The sequence below is a fragment of the Panicum virgatum genome, chromosome 1N (genome assembly GCF_016808335.1).
Source record: "Panicum virgatum strain AP13 chromosome 1N, P.virgatum_v5, whole genome shotgun sequence".
Lineage (NCBI taxonomy): Eukaryota > Viridiplantae > Streptophyta > Magnoliopsida > Poales > Poaceae > Panicum > Panicum virgatum.
This window is the reverse complement of record NC_053145.1, coordinates 12,096,214-12,106,036: the sequence shown is the minus strand read 5'-3', so window position 1 is coordinate 12,106,036 and position 9,823 is coordinate 12,096,214.

The following is a 9,823-nucleotide window of genomic DNA, read 5'->3' as shown; positions in this document are numbered from 1 at the left end:
GCTCATTGCTTGTCGTCCCCTTTCTAGAGTTTGCAGTGGCTTTTTATATGGCTAGAGTACACCAGCGTGTGTTGAATACCCCCAATAATCATCAATTTATCATGGTTGCAACAAAAAAGAAAAGAAAAGAAAGATGCAATTCTTAGGATCAGCAAAGCACTGATCCAGTGAAGTACAGGCTGCAGATGACAATGTCAAACAAGCAGAAAACGAAGAAATAAGACAGCACGGCGGAAGGGAAAGCTGCTGATCCTCTCAGATCACCGGCCGGCGACGCAGCGAAGCGGGTTCTTGGCCAAACGTTCGTGACACCCGGAGTCCAGGACCAGCCCCTGAAGATGCGCGGTCCTGTGCAATGTGCATGGGGACAGTTAGCTGGAGTCAGCGGTCAGGACGCCCGGCGCTCGGACGTCTTGGGCAGGGCTGCAGAAGAAGTCGATGAACAGTGCCCGGGACTGGTGGCGCTGCTCCACCGCGGGGCGCTCGTCGACGTCCGCTGCACGGTCAACGTCCGCCGGCGCGGGGTCCGGCACGCGGGAGGGGGCAGGTGCGCCGTCCGTGTACTCTGAGGGGCAGGGCTTGTTCAGGTCCAGCACGGTGGATGGCCGACGACCGGCGGCGTCGTCCGCGGCGGAACCGACGGAGCCGTCGCCCGCCGTGGAGGCGAAACAATCAATCGCGGAGTCATCGACCGTGAGGTCCTCTGGCGGCGGCGGCGGCGACGGCACGTCGGAGGGAGAGAGATCGGCCGCGACGTAACGCGCGAACTCGACATCGTCATCCAAGTCCGGCTCGGCATTGGACGCCGCGCCCAGCGGCATGGCGCGGATGACAGTTTCGCCGTGCAACCGGTAGCAGCCGCCGTCGTCTTCACCGTGGCTCAGCGTCGTGTCGACAGTCCCTCCACGATGGTCCGCGAGAGGCCCCACGCCCAGCCTCAGAGTCAAGTCGACGGGCTCTTGGCCCGCCGTGGACGATGAACCAGGCGCCGTCGCGTCGTCGGCGGGGCCCGAGTGGACGCGCAAGAAGTCGAACAGTTCCCGCGCGGGAGTCGCGTCGTCCTCGGGCTCTTCCAGCTCCTCCTCGTCGTCCTCCTCCTCCACATACTCCATGGTCGACTCCTCTTCCTCCTCCATAAACTCCATTGGCTCCTCTTCGTCGCCCAGAACGGCGTCGACGCCGGCGGCGCGCCGGGGCGAGCCGCGATCCGCGCCTACTCCCGCAGCCTCGTCGTCGTCCGGAGCGCCTCGCTTCTGCCCGCGCGGCGACGGCACGATTATTGTCTCCGGAGGCAGGCTACTACCGCCCGCCGTTGTGGTGCCCTCCATGGCTGGCGCCGTCGGCTCTCGACGAGTTCGAAGTGTTATAATGGTAGTTGGTAGCCTTGCTCGAGTTGGAGTTGGGCACGGCCGGGCTGGGCTCGGAGTGTTATGGTCCTTGCACGAGTTGGAGTTGGAGTTGGGGCTGGACGGCCGGGTTGGAGTTGGAGTTGGAGTTGAAGTTGTAGTTGTAGTGTGGTGATGCAAAATAAAATCTTTTGCAACCGTATAATAATAAATATATATTTTACAGTAAATGTGAGAATATTTAATAAATGAAAGAGTGTGTGAGATAGGTAATTATAATTATTAGTTGTATGCTTTATTTTCAAACTAACTCTAATTAACCCGTGCAGGAGCACATGTTGATAGTCTAGTCGTTCTAATTTGAAAGTAAGAGGAGCTAAACCCATAGAAGAAAAATCTCCCACGAAGAACATAATTAATATCTTACTCAAATGATGTCCTCATAAATTACTCATCCTGAAAAAACTAGGGATCCAAAGGGGATTTGAGTTTCCAAACTAGCACGACTTCTTCTGCAATATAATCCAATGAATAAAAGGCTCATCCCAGTTTCAAAGTTTCATCTTAGATAGTATAGGAAATAAAAGGTTCAACTAAATAAAAGCTGCAACTAACCTTTCCAAGACCACCAGCAGCTAAATAAAAGGTTGGGAGATACATGAAGGGGAAGATCTCTAGGGAAACATCCGACTTTCTGCATTGTAAACCATATTTTCCTATATATCTATCTGGGAACATATCTGGTGGAAACCACAACTCGTGAAAACTCATACAAACCACGGTAAAAAAGTCGTCTAAATTCACAAAAAAATCACACATGTAGATGATATGATGATACACAATTTTGTAAAATATCTTGTCCAAACTCGACTTCGTTTGTGAGATATAAAAATAACAAATTTCAAATCAGAAAGTTGTCCAGATGATTTGTTAGAAATTTTTTATTTTTATATCTCACAGACAAAGTCAAGTTTGGACAAGATATTTTACAAAATTGTGTATTATCATATCATCTACATGTGTGATTTTTTTGGTGAATTTAGATGACTTTTTTGCCGTGGTTTACACAGATTTTCACGGAAGTTGTGGTACTAGATACGCTCCCTATCTATATTTCTTTTCTCTTTGATACTTTGATGTTAGGTTGCCTATTTAATACCCCCAAATTATTAGTCGTTTTGGATTTTCTAGATTCATAGACTTTACTACGAATCTACATATGTGTTATGTCTACGTGCATAACAAAGTTTACGAATCTTGAAAAGCCAAAATAACTAATAATTTGGAATAGAGGGAGTAGTTTTAAGGCAGCCTTTTGGCTTAGGCCAGTCTTAGGGCCTCTGGAGGTCAGAGGAGCTTGGCTGTGGGCGGGAGCGGTGACTTGCGAATCACGGCCAGGCGGGTGGGGAGGTAGCGCCGCCACCGCCGAGAGGGAGATGCTGAATCGCGGTGGCTGGGTGGGGAGGTAGCATCATCGCCGCCGAGAGGGTGAAGCTGAATCGTGGTGGTCTCGGCCTCACATTGCGGGGGATGAAAAAGCTCGTGGCTCGTTAGTTCGCTCAGCTCATAACTACTCCCTCCTTCCCTGTTTATAAGGCATACACGTATATCAAGATTCAAACCTTGTCATCTTTGACCAATAATTTGACTATTAAATTTTTATTTTTATAATGCAAATTTCATATGATTGGATTCATAATCAAATATATTTTACAATGATTATAAGTTTATAATCAAAAGTGATATAATATATGATAAATAAATGGTCAAAGTGTTGTTTAGAAGACCGTGTCATGTTCCACCATGCCTTATAAACGGGGAAGGAGGGAGTAGTTCGGCTCGACTCAGCTTGTTGTATTTTTATAACAAGCAAGGCCATAATTTTGCCTTGTTTGATGTAATGAAACGATTCGTTCAATCTAGCAGCTTTTGATATTGGTGAAATAGAAGAGGGGGATTTTTTCATTAGATTCAAATTAAGGGATAAAGAGGATTTCAAATTCAATCTAGTGTCAGTATATGGTTCTGCACAGAATGACACAAAAGATAAGTTTCTATCAGAATTAGTACGGATGTGTTCTAAAGAAACCTTACCTATTGTTAGAGGTGGCGACTTTAATATCATTCGTGGACCTGATGAAAAAAAAACTCCAACTATAATGATAAATGACCATTTTTATTTAATGCCGTTATCGACACACTTAATTTACGAGAGATTCAGATGTCTGACAGGAAAGTATACGTGGGCCAATCACCTACAAAACCAAAATTTTGAGAAACTTGATAGGATTTTGACTTGTACTGATTTCGAGTCCAAGTTCCCATGTACTACTGTTCAGACTTTATCTAGAAACATCGCGGATCATACACCACTGTTCATTAACACAAATTATTCATCTCACCTCAATATTTCTTTTAGAAGGAATTTCATGGGAAACAACTTGAAAATTTGGAATAAAATTGTTACTTCTTTACTAGAGTTCAACTTCTAGGACGAGCGAGATCAACTTATTTGGTCCTTACGTTCATCTGAACAGAGAGCGAATCTGTTTTTATACATGTATATATTTACACTTAATTAACACGCGTAGTTGGTTGCATAGCTAGTTAAGTGATGGGCACAAACCTACATCAATGAGCTGAGCTGATAAAATGTGCTGCTAATGATTTGATTCGTTTTTTTTCTCTCTGTGTCTCTCCCTCTCTCATGGAAAGGAACAAAACATTGCCGATCCATGGGCCATGAGCTTTGTCTGACTGCTTGGGTAGAAAGCCACATCGTGAAGTACAGATTTGCATGCCTGCAGCCCAACGGAGTAACTGGCCCACTCCCCTTCTATATCAGCGCCTTTTTCTTTTTTATATTAAAAAAAATCAAAATTTCAAAAATATATGTCCGTTTGGAAAAAAATCAAAAATATACCCCGGTCGCCATATGGAGGGACGACAGACCTTAAATATATATATATATTTTTAAATTTACAACGAGATCCCTGACCGGAGGAGCGCGGGGGCCTGTCGCCCCCTCCTCGGGCGACCGGGGGCCCCACCCACAGGCGCGGGCCTGTCGCCCGAGGGGCGGGCGACAGCCCGGGGTCCGTGTGCGTACGTTGGTTGTCTGTTAAAATTTTTTGTGTCCAGGTGCCCTGCAACCCATGTCCCTTGTTCGTGCCGTGTCCTCTGTGCGTGTCCTGTTGCCTGTTCTCGACAGGACAGGGCCCTAGCTTGCAGCTTGGGTCCCTAGAATACGCAGAGTGGCTATCCAGTACTGTAGTACTATATATCTTTGTGCTATACTAGTCCTAATCTTTTGTGTCTCGTGTATGCATTGTAAAAGCAATTTACTGAGGATTACCAAACTAATTGGCTTTGTTAATCACCCGTGCACTCTCAGATCAATCCCTGAGCGTGTGTTCTACCCCCATTCCCTCCTCATTTGAGCCCAAAAATTCCACCAAAAATCCAGAAAAAAAGAGAGAGGTGAGGAGAAGAAAAACGGCGAAGCTCTGCCGAATTCCACCAACTATGACATGAGTGCGGAGTTTCGCCGCTTTTCTTCTCCTCACCTCTCTCTTTTTTTCTGGATTTTTGGTGGAATTTTTGGGCTCAAATGAGGAGGGAATAGGGGTAGAACACACGCTCAGGGATTGATCTGAGAGTGCACGGGTGATTAACAAAGCGAATTAGTTTGGTAATCCTCTGTAAATTGCTTTTACAATGCATACACGAGACACAAAAGATTAGGACTAGTATAGCACAAAGATATATAGTACTACAGTACCGGATAGCCACTCTGCGTATTCTAGGGACCAAAGCTGCAAGCTAGGGCCCTGTCCTGTCGAGAACAGGCAACAGGACACGCACAGAGGACACGACATGAACAAGGGACATGGGTTGCAGGGCACCTGGACACAAAAAATTTAACAGACAACCAATGCGCGCACACGGACCCCGGGCTGTCGCCCGACCCTCGGGCGACAGGCCCGCGCCTGTGGGTGGGACCCCCGGTCGCCCGAGGGGAGGGCGACAGGCCCCCCTCCCTCCCGCGCGCCCCCGATCAGGGACCTCGTTGCAAATTTGAAGAAAAAAAATTACATTTAGGGTCTGTCGCCCCGCATAGGGCGACCGGGGTATATTTTTGAAATTTTTCTAAACGGACATATATTTTTGAAATTTTGATTTTTTAAATATAAAAAAAAACCGCTCTATATCAATGAAATAGGCACACTTGTATGCCCGTTTCGTTCAAATAAAAAAAAAATGGAGTAACTGGCCCAAATCCAACTCTTTCGTGCTCTTCCCCATTTGAGTCGCCAGAGGCCCAGAGCCAATGTCCTCGCTTGTTACTTTGAACGTGGAGGCTGTTTGTGCGAAAAGGCAGCAGAATTTAAGATTTTCCACCGGATATTGATTCGGCGGCATCGCAGTTAGATTTTTTTTGGTAAAGGATAAAATCTGGCTTCATCTACCAAAGTAGAATCAGACCAATTATTACAACGTTCAACTCAAACCACCACGAACAAATTGTAAAGCACTACGGCTTACAAGCAAATTGGCAAACAAGAAAAGATAAAAATCGATCAAACTGGACCAATCCATCTACTAGATAACCAGCCCTTAGAACCGAAGAACTCCAAAGTAGATACTTCAAGATGTCGACACGCCTGAAGCAACATGTTCTTGTGCTCATTCTGACGCTGCAAGCTGGCCCACTGTCGTAGCCAATGTGTGCCCCTAAATAGTACCTACAAAAAAGTTTTGGATCTAGCTTTTTCAAAAAAATGACCTCATTTGTTGTCAACCAAATAGCCCAATTAGAGTCCCCGCCGCTACTTAGCAATAAAGTATTTGTTTTAGTTCCGTTTGGTCTTAACTACTGACTAAACAACTCATCTTTCCTAACACAAATATTTATGGCAAAAGATAGTTGAACTGCTCGCCACATGAACTTAGCATAGGAGCATTGAAAAAACAAGTGGTGTATAGTTTCAGGTAAGTGACAAACACTGCGTTCGGCAGGCTGGAGCTGGAGGCTGGAGCTAAAATGGTGTGAGAGAAAAATACTGTTGGGCTGGCTGGAGCTGGAGTTGGTGGCTGGAGTGGTGTGAGAAGAAAATACTGTTGGGCTGGAGCTGGAGCTAGTTGCCGAACGGAGTGAAAAGCAGCAATTCTTATTACCATGTCAATTGCGTTTAGTTAAATTGTCCATAGTAAAACTACACCTGTCTTAAATACCATAGGAAACCAACCAGCCAGTAGTACTGTTTTCTCATACTAAATCAGCACCAGCTACCAGCTACCAACCACTCAGTAGTACTGTTTTCTTATAACAAATCAACACCAGCCACAGTTAAGCGAACACAGCTATTGATCATCAAAGCTTTTATTTTTGATCCCGGTGCCACTAGCTAGCTCCGCCAAGAATGCCCGACAAAGGCATCATTTTCGCCTACCATAGCTTTCATCTTTTCCTCTCCGTGCTGTACCTTTTGACTAACAATGATAGATTCTCACTCTAGCTCATCTTAGCATTCAACGTTCAAAGTTCATCCTTGGACTCATCCGTCCACCAAGTATGCAGTCCACTAGTTTTTCTCATAGGTAACATCACAAAATCTTATCTTCTTTATAGATAACGTTACTAAGACCGCCAAGTCTATCGTGATTAGTATGTGACTGATGTGCGGTTGGGGCGGGCGGGATTGAACGAACTTTATGTATGTATATGGGCGAAACGAGCACATCATATCGCGCGCTACAACAATATCACTACCGGATTTCCCCAATTTGCCGTGTGCCAAAGGCACACGGCGAAGGCCAGAAAGCACATGGCAAAGACATTCACCGTGCGCGGCCCACGGCGAACCCTCGACGGCGACCAGCCGCGACGGCAAAGGCCACTTCACCGTGTGCCTTTTATCGGACACACGGCAAAAATATCCGCCATGTGCTAGAGGGGGCACACGGCGACTTAAAGTCGCTGACGGCGGGGGCGGGACGGGGACGGCGACGGCACGGGGACTGACGGCGCGGCTCCGCACTTCGCCGTGTGCCAGGATCTGAGGCACACGACAAAGATTTAAACTTCGCTGTGTGCCAAGGTCCAGGCACATGGCGAAGTGAGGTAACTTTGCCGTGTGTCACACTGGCACACGGCGAAGTGTTGCGCAGGATAGCCCCATATGGTCACTTTGCCGTGTGTCAGCATCCAGACACACGGCAAAGTGACCATACATAATTTAATTTTGTTTGTATTTCAACGTATAAATGACCCCCACAGACAAATATCACATTTAATATTTATTTATCACAACAAATGTCACAAGCATCATATATAGAGCATATTAAAGTTCACAGACACTCGATATATAGGAATTCACGTCGTCTAAGCTCAAGTTCTCAATCCAAAGTAAGAAATACACAAGTTCACACACCGAAAAACTAGAAGTAGTTCGATTTCACAGTTACAAATTTATCTTCTACGATGGAGGTTGGTCAAACGGAGGAGGGCCGAACTAAGGAGGGGCGGCGAAGGCCCGAACGGCTGCTGTCCGGGGAACGTCGGTGACGTTCCCGGCGACAACTCAGGCGTGTTCGACGCCGCCGATTGATTCTGCAAAACAAAGTATATATTTCATTGAGGACAATAAGCAAGTTTGAAAAAGTTATAATCTAAAACATTTCGAATTTCTTAGAATTGTATAAGTGACTCTAAAGCATGACATTTAGTAAACTACAATCTCTAGGTCCAAAGTGAGTCTAAGTCTGTACGATGTCTAGGTCTCTAATATTTGAAATAAAAGAACCAAGGTTGTCAAGTTGCTCACAGGAGGAGTTGCCGGAGCCGGAGCCGGAATCAGCGGGAACGCCATTGGAGGTAGTTGTTGACCCATCTGAACCGAAAGACCTTGAATGAAGGAGTACATCTGGGCCATCTGCTGCTGAACCTCGGCCTGTGCCCTCCTCGCCTCCTCCTCGCGTAACTTCCTCTCCTCAGCTATCGCCGCCTCGTGTGCCGCCGCTTGCGCCGCCATCTGGGCCTACATAATATTTTTTGATTGCAATGTTGCAATGGAAATCAAATTTATATACATATTGAATGAACGATGAATAAACCAAGATTTACCTCAAGTTCCTGTACTCGGAGCTCTGCCACGGATTGCCTTGGGCGTATGGGCAGGCCATTGTCTGTGGTCCTGGCTCGAATCTGGGTAAGATGGGGTAGAGGCCGTGTCCAGGGTGCCCTCGCCTATAAAATACCGGCCATGCTTCTTCCCTCCTCCCACCTTCATGATGAGCTCTCCGTCAAGGTCATGGGCACTCGGATCCCAGTCGGGCCCATGGACCTGCCTTCCCGCCTCTGTGTACATATTGATGCGGGCATGAACGGAGGGATTGGAGTACGCCGAGGGTGGATCGTCCGGATTGTAGGTGACCTCGGACGCCTTGCCCTTGTGAGCCAAAGCCCATCCCTTGAACTGGGAGCACTCAGCGCCTGAATGTGACGAGGACTGCAAAACAAAAAGTTGTTTACAAATTATGCATAATTGATGGTTAGATTAATGAAATGTAAATGCATACCCATCTAGCTCTGTATTCCTCGTTGCTAAGGCTTCCTTGATGATGTGCTGGCCCGGGCATAAGCAAACACCGCTCTCGACCAGCGTTGTGCGCGGCCTCCCACTCTGGTGTGAACCACTTGTCCACGATGCGTTTCCAGCACATCGAATCATTACGGCACCACCACGCAGGCACCTACACGTGATAAAGTGAATAACATATGAAAAGTGAAATATAAGTAACACACTTAGTATAAGTATAAATTCTAAATGTACCTGTAAGTAACCGACGCCCTTTCCTCGTATCCCTCGTCACACCTGTAGAAATCCTGCATATAACCATGATATATCCAGTAATTTTTAAAAAATATATCAAATGAATTCGCTATATGAAGGAGTGTATTGCGAGAAAAACTTACCCACAGTTCGGCCTTGACCCGCTCTGCCTTGTTGTCGAAGCACCTGCCGTCCCGATCGAGCTGATCGGGGGCGTGGGCTTAGTGCTCCCACGTCCAGGCCGGCTCGTACCTTCCACCAATGTGGACTAGGCCCGGGAAGTGATCTCTGCACAGAGTGCCAAGGATGCCGTTGACCTTGCGCTTGTGAGCACCTCCACTGAGTATTCTCCAATTCCTGCCAAAAGTGTTTAAGATAAAATATTAGTAGTGCTAACATCTAAAGTTGATTGTGATTTTCAAGTGATGAAATGAAAAATAGTGATAACTTCTAAATTTACTTACCGTGGTCCAGTGGGTCGAATCAATGGCCGTAGGGCAAGAGGAATCGGTCTGTCCAGGAGTCGCGAGGGACCCCGCAACCAGACAGCCGGTGTAGAGTCGTCCTCTGTCGCGTCCTCCCCCTCCTCATCGCCCCCTCACCACCTGACGACTCCACAGAAGCTACGGTGTCGTCGTCCTC